Source organism: Rhinopithecus roxellana, chromosome 6, assembly GCF_007565055.1.
Source record: "Rhinopithecus roxellana isolate Shanxi Qingling chromosome 6, ASM756505v1, whole genome shotgun sequence".
In the NCBI taxonomy this organism is placed as follows: domain Eukaryota; kingdom Metazoa; phylum Chordata; class Mammalia; order Primates; family Cercopithecidae; genus Rhinopithecus; species Rhinopithecus roxellana.
This window is the reverse complement of record NC_044554.1, coordinates 18,412,763-18,427,685: the sequence shown is the minus strand read 5'-3', so window position 1 is coordinate 18,427,685 and position 14,923 is coordinate 18,412,763. Positions and strand designations below refer to the sequence as shown.

At 38.8% G+C, this 14,923-nt stretch overlaps 1 protein-coding gene and 1 pseudogene across 3 annotated transcripts in view; both read left to right on the top strand.

Moving 5' to 3' along the window:
• Window positions 1-14,923, top strand: part of MAGI2 (membrane associated guanylate kinase, WW and PDZ domain containing 2) — a 1,518,597-nt gene that overhangs the window by 318,467 nt on the left and 1,185,207 nt on the right. The window lies entirely within an intron of this gene.
• LOC115898353 lies at window positions 13,271-14,563 on the top strand (annotated as a pseudogene). The gene has a single exon (XR_004058083.1). The product of XR_004058083.1 is annotated as a keratin, type I cytoskeletal 18 pseudogene (transcript).

The following is a 14,923-nucleotide window of genomic DNA, read 5'->3' as shown; positions in this document are numbered from 1 at the left end:
AACAAACATCTCTTGCATCACCCTCTTCAGTTCCTACCAGTAAAATTGGGGATAACAAAAATGAGGGTGTGGTAACTGAGTTTCTTAGTCCTTGAAAATGCATCCTTCTCCCATGCCCCAAATCCAGATAGCTGAGTCAGGAAGAAATGCCTTCTGTGGAGCAGGGCTCTGCATGAGCATGACTGTGGATGCATGACACTCTATTAGTGTCCAGTGACCAAATTCCTTAATCATGAATTGAATTTTTCTACTTCAACTAGCATCAGCCTTGCTTAGAGAAAACAAATGTGCTAGACATAATGTACTTCTGATTACCTAAAAATAAATTCAGAAATTAAAATCCCTGGAGATTTCAGTTCTGGAGTGGCAGGGATTCAGAAGCCAGATGCTCTGTAGGCTTTTAAAAACAGACTATGTGAACACCAGCATTAGTTTTCTATGGACTGATAGTGCAACTAGTATGTATTTTATTGACTTGTTTTTTCTAACTTGTATTTTCACAGCAGGAATAGATTAGGTCTTCCTGTTTGCTGTCCCTAATTCATTTGCTCTTTTTTTGCAGATGCTTGCTCAAAAACACATTTTGTTTAGTTGTAGGTGGTTTCTTGTTTCTCAGCTCAAGGATGACGTTATAATATTCCCCTATTGAGACCAAATCAACAGATTATTATTTTAGGGACTCCTGTGCTCTGTCGAACATCATGCATCTTCTAGTATTACCTGGACCTTAGAGAAATGAATAGGCTATAAAATATGTGGAAGTTTTTTTTTTAAAAAAACAAAAAAACAAAAACAAAAAATGTCTCTTTGGAAGGAAGGTGAAATGGAAGACAGGAACAGGTTTAAATGTATATTTCTAACAGAAAAATAAAGTAGGAAGAAAATTGCTTCTTAAATCATGCAATATTCAGAAGCAGCCTATCTATTTTCTAGGAAGTAGTAGACCCTTTCTTATACCGAAATTACGTTAAATAACAACTTCCCAGTCCTAAAGTCCAGCTCAGCTCCTTCATTTTTGTGAAGAAGAACCTTGTCAACCCTTAGAAAAACATTTCCAAACCCAGCAATAAAGTCAGAAATTTCATTTCCATAGAAACCAAAAATGAAACAATCTCTTTAATGTGAGTGCAGAGCCACAGTTGGAGCAGCAGCACATTTCCTGACTAAGATAAATTGTCACCCCTAATATTCACAGAAACAAATAGGAAAGATAAATGGAGGGGTTGGGAAGGGCATGTTAAAAATGGAAGATTCTACAGAAATTTTAAAAGGCAAACTGTGACTGTTTTAACTTCTCGCTTTGGAGCACTAACTGTTTGACCTTTGGAAGCTTTGCTTGTATCTTTACTCATCAGTTTCTTCATGTGGGAAATGAGAGTAATAATGCCTGTCACCTGCTTCTTAGGTAGTTAGCACTCACAGTGAACTCTTCCTATGTAAAAGGCATAAAGTGATTGTATTAGTCCATTCTTGCACTTCTATAAAGAAATACCTTAAACTGGGTAATTTATAAAGAAAAGAGCTTTAATTGGCTCCCAGTTCTGCCGACCTATAAAGGTAGCATGGCTGGGGAGGCCTCAGGAAACTTCCAATCATGGTGGAAGGGAAGGCAGGCATGTCTTGTCTTACCTGGCTGGGGCAGGAGTAAGAGAGAGAAGGGGGAGGTGCTACATACTTCTAAACAATTAGATCTTGTGAGAACTGACTCACTATTATGAGAAGAGCAAAGGGGAAATCTGCCCCCATGATCCCACCAGGCCCCTCTTCCAACCACGGGGGATGATGATTCCACATGAGATTTGGAGACACAAGTCCAAACCATATCCGTGCTTTATATGAACTTACTCAGTTCTCCCCGTTATACATATTATGTAGGTAATATTAATAACTAACAATTACATGATGCCTCTTATGTGCCTAGCACTGCTCTGGGTACTTTGCATACATTTACGAACACATTTTATTTGTGAAAACAATGAGGTAAGTACAATGATTGTCCCACTTTACAGATGAGGAAATGGCAAAAAGCAAGTAGGATACTGTATGTTTGCTAAGGAAATGGCAAAAAGCAAGTAGGATACTGTATGTTCTATATAATAACATAATTTTGTTATTTTTAGGAATTATCTATCTTCTGTGTCTGTAATTATATAATTCCTTTCTTCCTACTCCAATTTGGAAGATAAATCTTAACTAAAATGGTATTTAGTACATGGCTTAATAGTTTCATATAAAATACATACTTTATTTTACATTTTAATGTTATATACTTTACATGATAGTAATATTGAAATTTTAAGGGATATTTAAATATCATATAATTATGAAGTATTGTTTTAACTATTGTTCAAAAGCTTTTAAAATTACTAGAATTGCAATCTGTGCTGAAAAGTAGAAGCTCCCATGTGTTCTATATCTAACAAAACACTTAAGAGCAGTAATACACTGGTCCCTGCTTTAGGCCATTGGTCCTGAAGTGTTGTAGGATCTGAAGTTCAATCTTAATCATCTACATCAGCATTGGGATATTGTGGTCAGAGTTTTACACTGTATTTATTATTATTTGAGTTATATTACCAAAGCAAATGGAGCATGGTCATCTAAAATTGAACAGAATAGGTGCTCATTTAAAACTGTGAAAACGTGTGAGTAATTTAATCAACACAATTCTTTAGGATATGTTTTTAGCTTAACAGATGTTACAAGAAACCTGTGTTTGCATAGTTTCATCTCTTCACACCACTTAATATTGAAACAGAGTATTGTTAAGTTATCCCTAGCTATTTTCCTAGAGCCCGATATGAAGCACACATAATCATTCACTTCTTTTCCACATCCGTCTGCTTTTTGCATCTAACTTACTACTATGCCTAAGTCAAAACCAAAATTATTAGCAGCACTATGTAAAACTGTGTTTAATGTTTTTATCTAGAGAATGAAAACTATGCGTACTGATTACACACAACTTACCACAAACATTTTTTCTGAATTATAATAAATGAAGAGAATTTAAAAGCCATCTCTTTTACTGATCTTTTATTTTCACTCCTTGTTCAGTTATCAGAACAAAACTGCAAAAGGCTTTTATAAAAGAAGTAAGACAAGGCATTGCCTGAGATGTCATGTGAAGCGTGGCATATGGAAATGCAGCTGATAGTAGTGTCAGAAAGATGACATGTGTCACTTGTCAAAGAGCAAAAAGGGTGGGCTCCATGACTGACATGCTGCCTGTTTATTGCATGAAAACTTTCCTACTTCTCTGCTGGTGGAACAGGGACCATGACTGAGGATAATCAAAACACGAGAAGGGTGGGAACAATTTAACACATGCTGGGTGGGAGGTAAAACTGAGGAGATAGATCCAACATGCTTAATGGTAGAGTGTCAGGCAAGTAAAATAAGACTCTTCAGGTCTCTGGACTTGCTCTCATTTTATGTTCTGGTAAATGCCTATATATCTTTTAAGATTAAACTCACATCTTGACATCATCATTATAATATGCAATTGTCATTATTCACACATCCACATGCACACACATGCACACTCACAACAAAACATTCTCCATGGTCCTCTTTCTAGAATGGTATCCCCAAAACCAAGGCATGCAGCTGTAAGGCTGTGGTTCAGTTTAGAAGCATTTTTTCCTGTTAAAGAAACACTGTAGAGTTAAATTCTGTCTCAGTCCTTTTAACAGCATAAATTTATATTAATGTAAACCAAACCCAGGTGTTGGTAGAGTAAAGAAAGCTTTTGAGAATGCACACTTTAATTCGATAGGAGTTTGTAACAGTCACTGGTGTATAAACATGAGCCAATAAAGATATCCAAATAACAGAACAGATAAAATAAGTGGGAAATTAAAAAATGAAAATGTTGTGCATTTACCACATGAAAGTTTCTTTCTAGTTAAACCTCAGTGGTCTATATTGCCTGTAATTAAAGCCACAATGTGTAAGACCTGGAAACATGTATAACCTCACTCAGCGAGTCATGATTATGGGAAAGTGTTTATTTTGTATCTATTTGTTTTGTACCTGTTGTACCCAACCAACATGTGTGTATGGTAAATAACCTGGAAGGACAGTTCACTGTATTCTTCCATTGAGATAATATAGGCAAAATGAAAAAGACTAATATTAGTCTACATAAAAGTATTGTATTATGTATTAAAAACCAGACATTTTATTGATATTCAGGACATAAGGTATCCTATGAAACTGGAGCTAGATATTGAAGCTTGAGCCTCAGCTAAGGAGATGTTAAGCATTTATGTAAATTCAAAAGAGCATGGCAACTCTTCCAGATCTGCTAAACAAAAACACGAGCAAAACCAATGAGAAGTCAACTTTGTAATGGTGAATAATGGGGTAGCAAGAAGCTGGAAAGTCTGGAATTGACGTTTTGGATGTTAGTGAACACAACTTTATTTGGCCATTTGCATTGATTATTGAGGAAAGATATAGTACATTAATAATTATTGACTTTTGAGCAAAGAAATAAAAAACAAAGGCCCAAAGGAAAGTTAGTATAACAATGTTGTGTATCATTATTTTTAGAAGTAATGAGAGATAGGGGAGAGATATAGAGGCAGCAGAGAATAAGTCTGGCTCTGAAGTAGATGTTATATTAACACATGTATGAGGTGGTGAGAATTTAGACAAGTTGAAATGGCAGCATGATACAGACATTTGAAAGGGAAAACTGGGAGGACTCGGTGAGTTTCTGTATAGTGAAATATATGAAAAATCCAAGAGCCATGTGTTTTCCTTTATCTGTATTTTCAGTATCCAGCACATCATCTGGAACAAAGAAATCATTTGGTAAATGTTGCACCTGATGAAGATAATACAAGACAGGAAAAGGAAGGAGTTGAAATAAGAATCCAGGTTTTTGAAAAACTATCAAAGGAGGAAGATACTGGGGTTATGAGGAGAAAATATCTTGCCTAGAAGAAAAGTGTTTTAATTTGATAAATGTAGGATTTGTGATGGTGGTGAACTATCCAAGTAAAAATGTCTTATAAACAACTGAAAGGATTAGAAAGTTTGACAATTCGTTTATATAAATTGCTTTTTGTTTGAAAACCTAGAAATATTCAGAAACTGATTAAGGCACTACACACTTGGATTAGTATTGATGCTATAACAAAACCAAAAGACTTCATATTCTTAACAATGTTGCCACTGCCAAAAGTAATAAAGGAGGCAATTTACATTTTAAAAATTGTAAAATAATCTCGTCATTTTTTACATTGTAATTACATACTATGCCATTTCTTTGAACTTTAGGCACTAGTATAGTGGGAGAACAATGATATACCAAATAGATCAAAGCTATATTAAGAGTAATTTGAAAATATACCCTAAAATTTGTAAATAACAATTTAAAATATTGATTATGGTTCGTCATCTGATATTTCGATCGAAGGCTCTGAGAGAAACTTACAATCTTTGTGCTATTTTGACTTTTTGATGCTCAGATCATTCATCATGAGGTCCGAATTACTGTGTTCCATTGTCCTTTCCATATTTTAAGGTTTCAAATGACTTCTTGTATCTAGTTATGATTTTTTAGAGCACTACAGACAGTCTTATTTACATAAACAAGATGCAATAATAATTAATATGGTCTTAGAGGAGAGAAACAACATTTCTGAGACCTATTAATAATGGGGCAGAGAGGAATTCATATTCTTTTGAGGAGCTTATGAATTTAAAACAATTATAATTCCTAGAATACATAATTGAGAAATAGGTATGCAGAGATTAAAAGACTTGCAAAAATATAGTGAATCAATGAGAAAACGAGAAATAAACACCCAATTTTTAGATAAAATAAAATCTGGACCACACCATTTCTCCACAAATAAAAATTACTTTAAGCTAGCAAATGTGATTGGCTTTAATTATCAGAAGTCAAAACCTGGGGGGAATCAAATGACCTATTTAAAGACCTGGCCAAAATCTTAATGCTCTCAGAGGCTAAAGGGGATGCCAGATGTATTCCAGGAAAGTCGAAGCCCATCAGTTGTGTTTACCTTTATGAAGCTGCTGGCTCCCAAGTGGCATGGGATCAGAGGAGCATTTAAGGAAGCCATGCCCTGCTACAGGCTCATATACATTACTGAAATTCTAGGCTTACTCCAATCTTCACTTGGTTTCCATTTACTTTCTGCAAGGATTGTAAATAAGAAACATGCTCACTATGACTGCAGGCGTCTTGTAATCACTGAGATTAACCATTAGGCTCCACATTATGTTTTTTTGGTTCATTTGTTTAAACTGCTATTACTGTGCAAACAGCCATTGAATCCAGGTAATAATGTGACTGTTGCTTAGTGATCTAGAATTATAATAAAGAAGTAGACATGTATCTTCATTCACTCAGTTCGTGTATAGAATTCCCAGTTACCAAATTTCCCCCTTGCTTCCTGATAGCCTTCCTTAGCTATGGGTAATACTCCTGAGACCAAATACAATCCTCCCACTTGTCTCAGAATACCTGGCACATAGCTGAGGTTCAGTAAGTGGCAGTAATGAGGGAAGCCGTGTATCAGAGTGGGATCCTTCAGACACTGGCTTCAATTGTAGCTCCCTTGTGTGTCTGCGCATGTTCTGTATCCATGTGTAAACTCCCTGAGTCCCAATGTTATAATCTGTAAAACAGAGAAAATAATATCACCTTTGTAGAATTGTTGAGAGGATTATAGAAGAAAAGACCTTAGCATGGTAGGTAGTACTTGATGAGTGGTAAATGAGTGTCAGGTATTGGAAATCCTATTAGATTAACCCTTTTAGGTAAATAGAAATAATAGGAACTTGGGTTACAAACATGTATTTGTTTTCTAGGACTGCCATAACAAAAGAGCACAGGCTGTGTAGTTGAAACAATTGAAATATATATTCTTGTGGTTCTGGAGGCTAGAAGTCCAAGATCAAGCTGGCAAGAGGTTTGGTTCTTCTAAGACCTCGCCCCTTAACTTGTAGATGATTGTCTTCTGTCTGTGTTCCCAGATGGTGTTTTCTCTGTACATGCACATGCCAGATATCTTTGACTCTTTTTTTTTTTTTTTTTTTTTTTTTTTGAGACAAGAGTCTCACTCTGTCACCCCGACTGGAGTGCAGTGGCACCTTCTTGGCTCACTGCAAGCTCCACCTCCGGGGTTCATGCCATTCTCCTGCCTCAGCCTCCCCAGTAGCAGGGACTACAGGGGTTCACTACCACATCTAGCTAAATTTTTGGTATTTTTAGTAGAGACGGGGTTTCACCGTGTTAGCCAGGATAGTCTCGATCTCCTGACCTCGTGACCTGCCTGCCTTCGCCTCCAAAAATGCTAGGATTAGGTGGCGTGAGCCACCGCACCTGTCCATCTTTGACTCTTTTTATAACTACACCAGTCATATTGGATTACAGCCCCACCCTTAGGACATCATTTAACCTTCATTACTTATTTAAAGGCCTTGTCTCCAAGAGCAGTCACATTGGGGGTTACAGCTTCAACCTATAAATTTTAGGGGAATTCACTTCAGTCCAAAATAGAATGCCATTGTTCAAACATAGTTTTACATTTGAATGTGGAATGGAGGGCCTTGAGAGAAGCCTATGCTACTTTCCTAATCACTCTTGTATTCATACATGACAAATTTTATGAAACAAATGGTCTCAATTTTCCTTGGACTTAGGAACTGAAACATTGGGTAGTTTAATTCCATTGCACAGAAAGGGAATACAGTTTTAAGAAGAGGGTCTCAAGCATTGAGCATAATAGTCAACTGTGTAGCTGTAGTTTACTTAAAAGGCAGTCATAGATTCCACCCAGAGAATATGAGTTCTTGAGCCTGGTCTGTATTTGTTTCCTATAGCTACTATGAAAAAAAAAAAAATTACCACAAATGGAATGACTTAAAATGATGCAAATTTATGATCTTACACTTCTGGAGGTCAGAAGTCTGAAATGAGTCATATGGGCCAAAATTAAGAGTCAGCAGAGCTGCATTCTTTCTGGAGACTCTAGGGGAGAATCCATTTCTTGCCTTTTCTAGCTTCCAGAGGCCAGCTACATTCCTTGGCCTGCAGTCCCTTCCACCATCTTCAAAGCTCATTATTTCAACCTGGTACCTGTCTCTTGTAAGGACACTTGTGATTACATTAGGCCCACTAGGATAATACATGTTCATCATCCCATTTATAGAGTCTCAATTTAGCAATAACTGCAATGTCCTGTGTGCCATGTATGGTAGCTGAGATTCACAGGTTCCTGAGATTAAGACATAGACATATTTTGAGGCGGGGGGCATTATTCTGCCTACCAGCGGGTATAAGAATCTGTATTTGGGCTGGATATGGTGGCTCATGCCTGTAATCCCAGCACTTTGGGAGACCGAGATGAGTAGATCACCACGTTGGCCAGGCTGGTTAGGATAGTCGAGACTATCCTGGCCAACATAGTGAAACCCTGTCTCTACTGAAAATACAAAAATTAGCTGGGCGTGGTGGCACCTACCTATAATCCCAGCTATGCAGGAGTCTGAGGCAGGAAAATCACTTGAACATGGGAGACAGAGGTTGCAGTGAGCTGAGATCATGCCACTACACTACACTCCAACCTAGGAGACACAATAAAACTTTGTCTCCAAAAAAAAAAAACAACAACAAAAGTGGAAGAAGCACCTTGTATGTCCCCTCGGCAGTCCAGGGTGTGGAATAGAACTAGCAGGATTGAGAGCTCCCATGGCTTCCCTCAGAATGGCCATTAGAGAGTTACCTGCCTGATGAAAACAATAAATCCTATGAAAATTGTTAGTGTTTGTATGTTAGCACTGACTATGAAGGGCACACAGTGATTAGCTTTAGGTAAACTGAGCCCACTCTTTTCTCCCCTCTCAGAGAAGGGTCTTATGGGCTTGGAGATTTCTTCTAGCAGGAAGTCCTTTCCCACTACATGAGCCAGAGAAAACAGCCATCCCAGCCTCAATCAAGTCTCAATTCAGCCTCAGCATGAACCCGGAAGGCAGAGATTACAGTGAGCCAAGATCACACCAGCTTGGGCAACAAGAGCAAAACTCCTTCTCAAAAAAAAGAAAAAAAAGAAAAGAGAAAAAAGAAGAAGAATCTGTATTTGATGCAAGTACAGTAACAGATTTTCCTACTGGTGGACCCCTGGGCAGGGAAATGGGAGGCATCAGGGAGTTGTCAGGTCTGGCAGGTGTTTCATCTCCAACCTTCTCATTCTCGTCCTCTTCCCTATTCAAATTATTACTCCTGCCTTGTGCACATATATGTGTAAAGCAACATTTCATGCCCTGTGAATGATACAAATACTGAACTTTTTAAAAAACTCAATTACTTCCATCATAAACCTTAGTGTGAAAAAAGTAAAATGAGTAGCCTCATATAACAAAATGTAACCAGAGCACTTAGAATTGTTCAGTCAAAAAATTTTCAGAAATCCAAAGGAGAAAAGAGTTCAGTCTATTTGAGGGTATCCTAGAAGAGGTAATATTTGCCATCAGTAGGTCTGAACAGGTGTCAGGATTTATTTAGAAGAATTTCTTCCCTGGGCTAAAAGAACACTTTGACTAGTGTCTAAGAAGAGGCAAATATGAGGTTATTTCAGCAGCTGATGAGAGGTGGAATTAGGCTGAACATATGGGAGACAAGGTGCTAGTCCTTGAATGTTCACTGCACATTTGCATGTCTTTCTTACTGCCCTCACTCTCTTCACAACCAAGGCAAAATTATGGCAAATGAGGCTATTGGAAATAAGCGGGAGTGTATCAAAGACACAATCTAGATTAAAACTTAGCTTTCTTGGCCCCAGGTAAGTAGACATCTGACTGAAAACCTTTTACCTTGTACATAGTGTTGGATGGAAATAGGAAAGACAAATGTAAGACATTTGGAATTATGTTACTATTTTCATCTCCCTCTGGTAAATTTAAATGTTAAAAATAAGACTGCATACAGTGCCTTTTGTGTCTCTGTCTTTCTTTCTCTCCCTTTCTTTCTTTCTTTCTTTCTTTCTTTCTTTCTTTCTTTCTTTCTTTCTTTCTTTCTTTCTTTCTTTCTTTCTTTCTTTCTTTCTCTCTCTCTCTCTCTTCTCTCTCTCTCTCCCTCCCTCCCTCCCTCCCTCCCTCCCTCCCTCCCTCCCTCCCTTCCTTCCTTCCTTCCTTCCTTCCTTCCTTCCTTCCTTCCTTCCTTCCTTCCTTCCTTCCTTCCTTCCTTCCTTCCAGAGGATTTTACTCCATCACTCAAGATGGAGTTCAGTGGCATGGTTACAACTCCCTGCAGCCTTGAACTCCTGGGCTCAAATGATTCTCCTGCCTCAGCCTCACAAGGAGTTGGGACTACAGTAGTATGCCACCACACCCAGCTAATTTTTTAAACTTTTTGTAAAGACAGATTCTTGCTATGTTGCCCAGGCTCATCTTGCGCTCCTGACCTCAAGCTATCTCTCATCCCGCCTCAGTCTCCCAAAATGCTGGGATTACATGTGTCGGCCACAGTGCCCTGCCCAAAGCCTTTTTGTAAAGACTGTTTTTCAGATGGAGGAAGAAAGAGAAAAGGAGGGGCTAGCAACAGACAGGAGAAGCAGAGGAGGACTCTGGGGCTGAATTCACCATTTTGTCTAAAAGCTATTCTTCCTCTATCCCATAAATTGCCCTATTTTTTGACCTGCATGTGCTATAAATATTTGTATTTGTTTGTAACTCTTGTTACACAAGAGTTTGTGTTGTTTCTGTATATCCAGGGGGTTATATGTCTCTGAGAGTTTCTTCCTTTGATAAGATGGCTACAAGAAGCAAACAAAAATCTGTGTAATTTCCTTTTGTAACGCACCTTCTACAATATTATAAATAATCTGATCATTGATATTTACTTCAAAATAATATTGGAATATCTCTTCAATAACTTGATCCATTTCCCTGATACTGCTTTCTTTCTACAGTTTTTACTGTCTCACTCAACTTTACCTAAAATTGTGCTGACCACCATTCTTAGTCCTGTTCCCTTCAGCCACTTTACATATAAATCATGTCCATAGTCAACACCACCTGATACCATAGTGATGGTGGACTTTTCGACACTGTGCAGACAGACTCATTCTCCAAATATAGGGCATCTCTAAATTATATTAAAGGAAAATTATTCCATTCTTTGTCATCTATTCTTGCCCAGCCAACCCCACAACACTATCTGTCTCAAAAATATTTGTGTTATGTGCTTTGTTTTCCCATTAGCAAGCCCTTGGTAATCTAACCCTCTATTAATACACAAACAGGGAATCATATCTATTATCTGAAAACCAGCCAATGTCAAAGCCTTCTATTGAAAATGTCAATTATTTTATGCTGTTAGCAGCATTTTGTTTACAAACATTCCTTCATACTTGGCATCTAATTATACTCAGCTTCAGGTATTCTAATATTCTATACTTGTTTGCTTTCCTTAAATCTTAATATTGATGATTGCAAAGCAATGTGACAGTACTGGAACATAGAATTCATTGGTTATTTTCAGTTTGGTTGCCATAATTGAATTTTAAAATAATTGGAAGGGAAAGAAAGTTTATTTTTCCCTACTTAAGTATGTGTGATATACAGAAGGTAAGAGATTGTTTGAAAGTTGTATATTGAATTGCCAGTTGATATGATGGGCTATGAGGCTTTCAGCTGAGATACATTATACCAACCTCCTGAAACTCATCTAAGTGGGAGGGGTCAGCAAGCAACAACCATACCATCTTTAAGCTTCTACATGGAATTAGAGAGTTGAAGATTTAGGAGTAAAAAAGTTCTACTGAAAAGTGAAAATTTGATTTATCATTACTAAAGAGGGTTTGATGAGAAATTTATAGACAAAACAGACACTTGTGAGAGTTTTTAACAAATTTTTATCTTTTGATTATTAGATCAACTAATAACTGAGTATTCCACTATATCTTCAGTTCACTTTCTGTAATCAGATTCAAGATAAAGTAGGTACCTAGAAGACCCCTAAAAAGTCAGTATTGCAATTTTAATTTGGTTTACAATTCAAAAACATCTTAATAGACTAAGATTTTAACTTTAATCATTTGAGATTTTGGTTTAACATTATTGATATCCTACAGTACAGAAGAACTTCGCATTGCTTTGTCTTAGGCTAATAAGAAAAACGATGAACACATGGGTATGTATTATACAATGATGCAACAGAAAAGACGAAGTTGTGAGACAATGGTTTCCAACGTATTTTGAAAGTGGTAGACACTTTAGTTATTACAGGGGGCCCAGTGGTACCCCTGGAGTACTAGGCATGGGGCATACAAAGGAACCTTCCTGTAAGCAGTTAGTTTGATGCTCACTTTGAGCAGGTATCTTGCCTGCATTCCATCTGAGGATTCACCATTTTGGGTTTTAGCGCTAAGTATAGTAGTAATTCTATCACTGAAAAATTTTCTGTTACATGCTTTTTATCTTTATTTTTGGTGTTATCTTATGGGATGCAATGGATTTTGGTAAAGTATTGGTTAAAATAAATTAAAAGTTAGAAAAATAATATTTCTAATGACAGTGATTTTCAGAACATATTGATATAGAATATATAAATACATGTTTCTAGACTGTAGTTACCAACACAGCATGGTACTGGTATAAAAATAGGGACATGGACCAAGGAACAGAACAGAGAACCCAGAAATAAAGCCAAATACATATAGTCAACTGATCTTTGGTAAAGCAAACAAAAACATAAATTAGGGAAAGGACACGCTATTTAATAAGTGATGCTGGGAAAAGTGGCAAGCCACATGCAGAAGAACATAATTGGATTCCTGTCTCTTACCTTATAAAAAAAAGTCAACTCATGATGGATCAAAGACTGAAATATAAAACCTGAAACTATAAAAATTCTAGAAGATAATGTTGGAAAAGCTCTTCTAGACATCGGCATAGGCAAAGAATTCATGACTAAGACCCCAAGAGAAAACACAACAAAAACAAAAATAAATAAATGGGACTGAATTAAACTAAAAAGCTTCTGCACAGAAAAAGAGATAATAATCAGAGTAAACAGACAACCCACAGAAACGGAGAAAATATTTGCAAACTACACATCTGACAAGGACTAGTATGCAGAATCTACAAGGATCTCCAGTGAATCATCAAGAAAAAACAAATATCTCATCAAAAAGTGGACAAAGGACATGAATGAACATTTCCCAAACGAATATATACAAATAGGTCGACAAAGCCTGAGTCCTGTCATCTCGCCTTCCTCCCATACTGCATGAGCTTCACCACTCGCTCCACCTTCTCTACCAACTACCGGTCCCTGGGCTCTGTCCAGGCGCCCAGCTATGGCGCCCGGCCGGTCAGCAGCGCGGCCAGTGTCTATGCAGGCGCCCATGGCTCTGGTTCCCAGATCTCCGTGTCCCGCTCCACCAGCTTCCAGGGCGGCATAGAGTCCAGGGGCCTGGCCTCAGGGATGGCCGGGGGTCTGGCAGGAATGGGAGGCATCCAGAACCAGAAGGAGACCATGCAAAGCCTGAACGACCGCCTGGCCTCTTACCTGGACAGAGTGAGGAGCCTGGAGACCGAGAACTGGAGGCTGGAGAGCAAAATCCAGGAGCACTTGGAGAAGAAGGGACCCCAGGTCAGAGACTGGAGCCATTACTTCAAGATCATCGAGGACCTGAGGGCTCAGATCTTCGCAAATACTGTGGACAACGCCCGCATCGTTCTGCAGATTGACAATGCCTGTCTTGCTGCTGATGACTTTAGAGTCAAGTATGAGACAGAGCTGGCCATGCGCCAGTCTGTGGAGAATGACATCCATGCGCTCTGCAAGGTCATTAATGACACCAATGTCACTCGACTGCAGCTGGAGATAGAGATCGAGGCTCTCAAGGAGGAGCTGCTCTTCATGAAGAAGAACCACGAAGAGGAAGTAAAAGGCCTACAAGCCCAGATTGCCAGCTCTGGGTTGACCGTGGAGGTAGATGCCCCCAAATCTCAGGACCTCGCCAAGATCATGGCAGACATCCGGGCCCAATATGATGAGCTGGCTTGGAAGAACCGAGAGGAGTTAGACAAGTACTGGTCTCAGCAGATTGAGGAGAGCACCACAGTGGTCACCACACAGTCTGCCGAGGTTGGAGCTGCTGAGACGATGCTCACAGAGCTGAGATGTACAGTCCAGTCCTTGGAGATCGACCTGGACTCCATGAGAAATCTGAAGGCCAGCTTGGAGAACAGCCTGAGGGAGGTGGAGGCCCGCTACGCCCTACAGATGGAGCAGCTCAATGGGATCCTGCTGCACCTGGAGTCAGAGCTGGCACAGACCCGGGCAGAGGGACAGCGACAGGCCCAGGAGTGTGAGGTCCTGCTGAACATCAAGGTCAAGCTGGAAGCTGAGATTGCCACCTACCGCCGCCTGCTGGAAGATGGCGAGGAATTCAATCTTGGTGATGCCTTGGACAGCAGCAACTCCATGCAAACCATCCAAAAGACCACCACCCGCTGGATAGTGGATGGCAAAGTGGTGTCTGAGACCAACGACACCAAAGTTCTGAGGCATTAAGCCAGCAGAAACAGGGTACCCTTTGGGGAGCAGGAGGCCAACAAAAAGTTCAGAGTTCAAAAAAAAAAAAAAAAAAAAAGAATATATACAAATGGCCAACAAACAGGAAAAATGCTCAACATCACTAATCATCAGGGAAATACAAATTAAAACCAGAATGAGATACCACCGTACTCCTGCAAGAATGGCCACTATTAAAAAGTTAAAAAACAATACATGTTGGCATGGATGTGAAGAAAAGGGAATGCTTAGACATTGTTGGTGGGAATGTTAGTTAGTACAACCTCTCTGAAAAACAATATAGCGATTCCTCATAGAGCTAAAAGTAGATCTACTATTCAATCTAGCAATCCCATTACT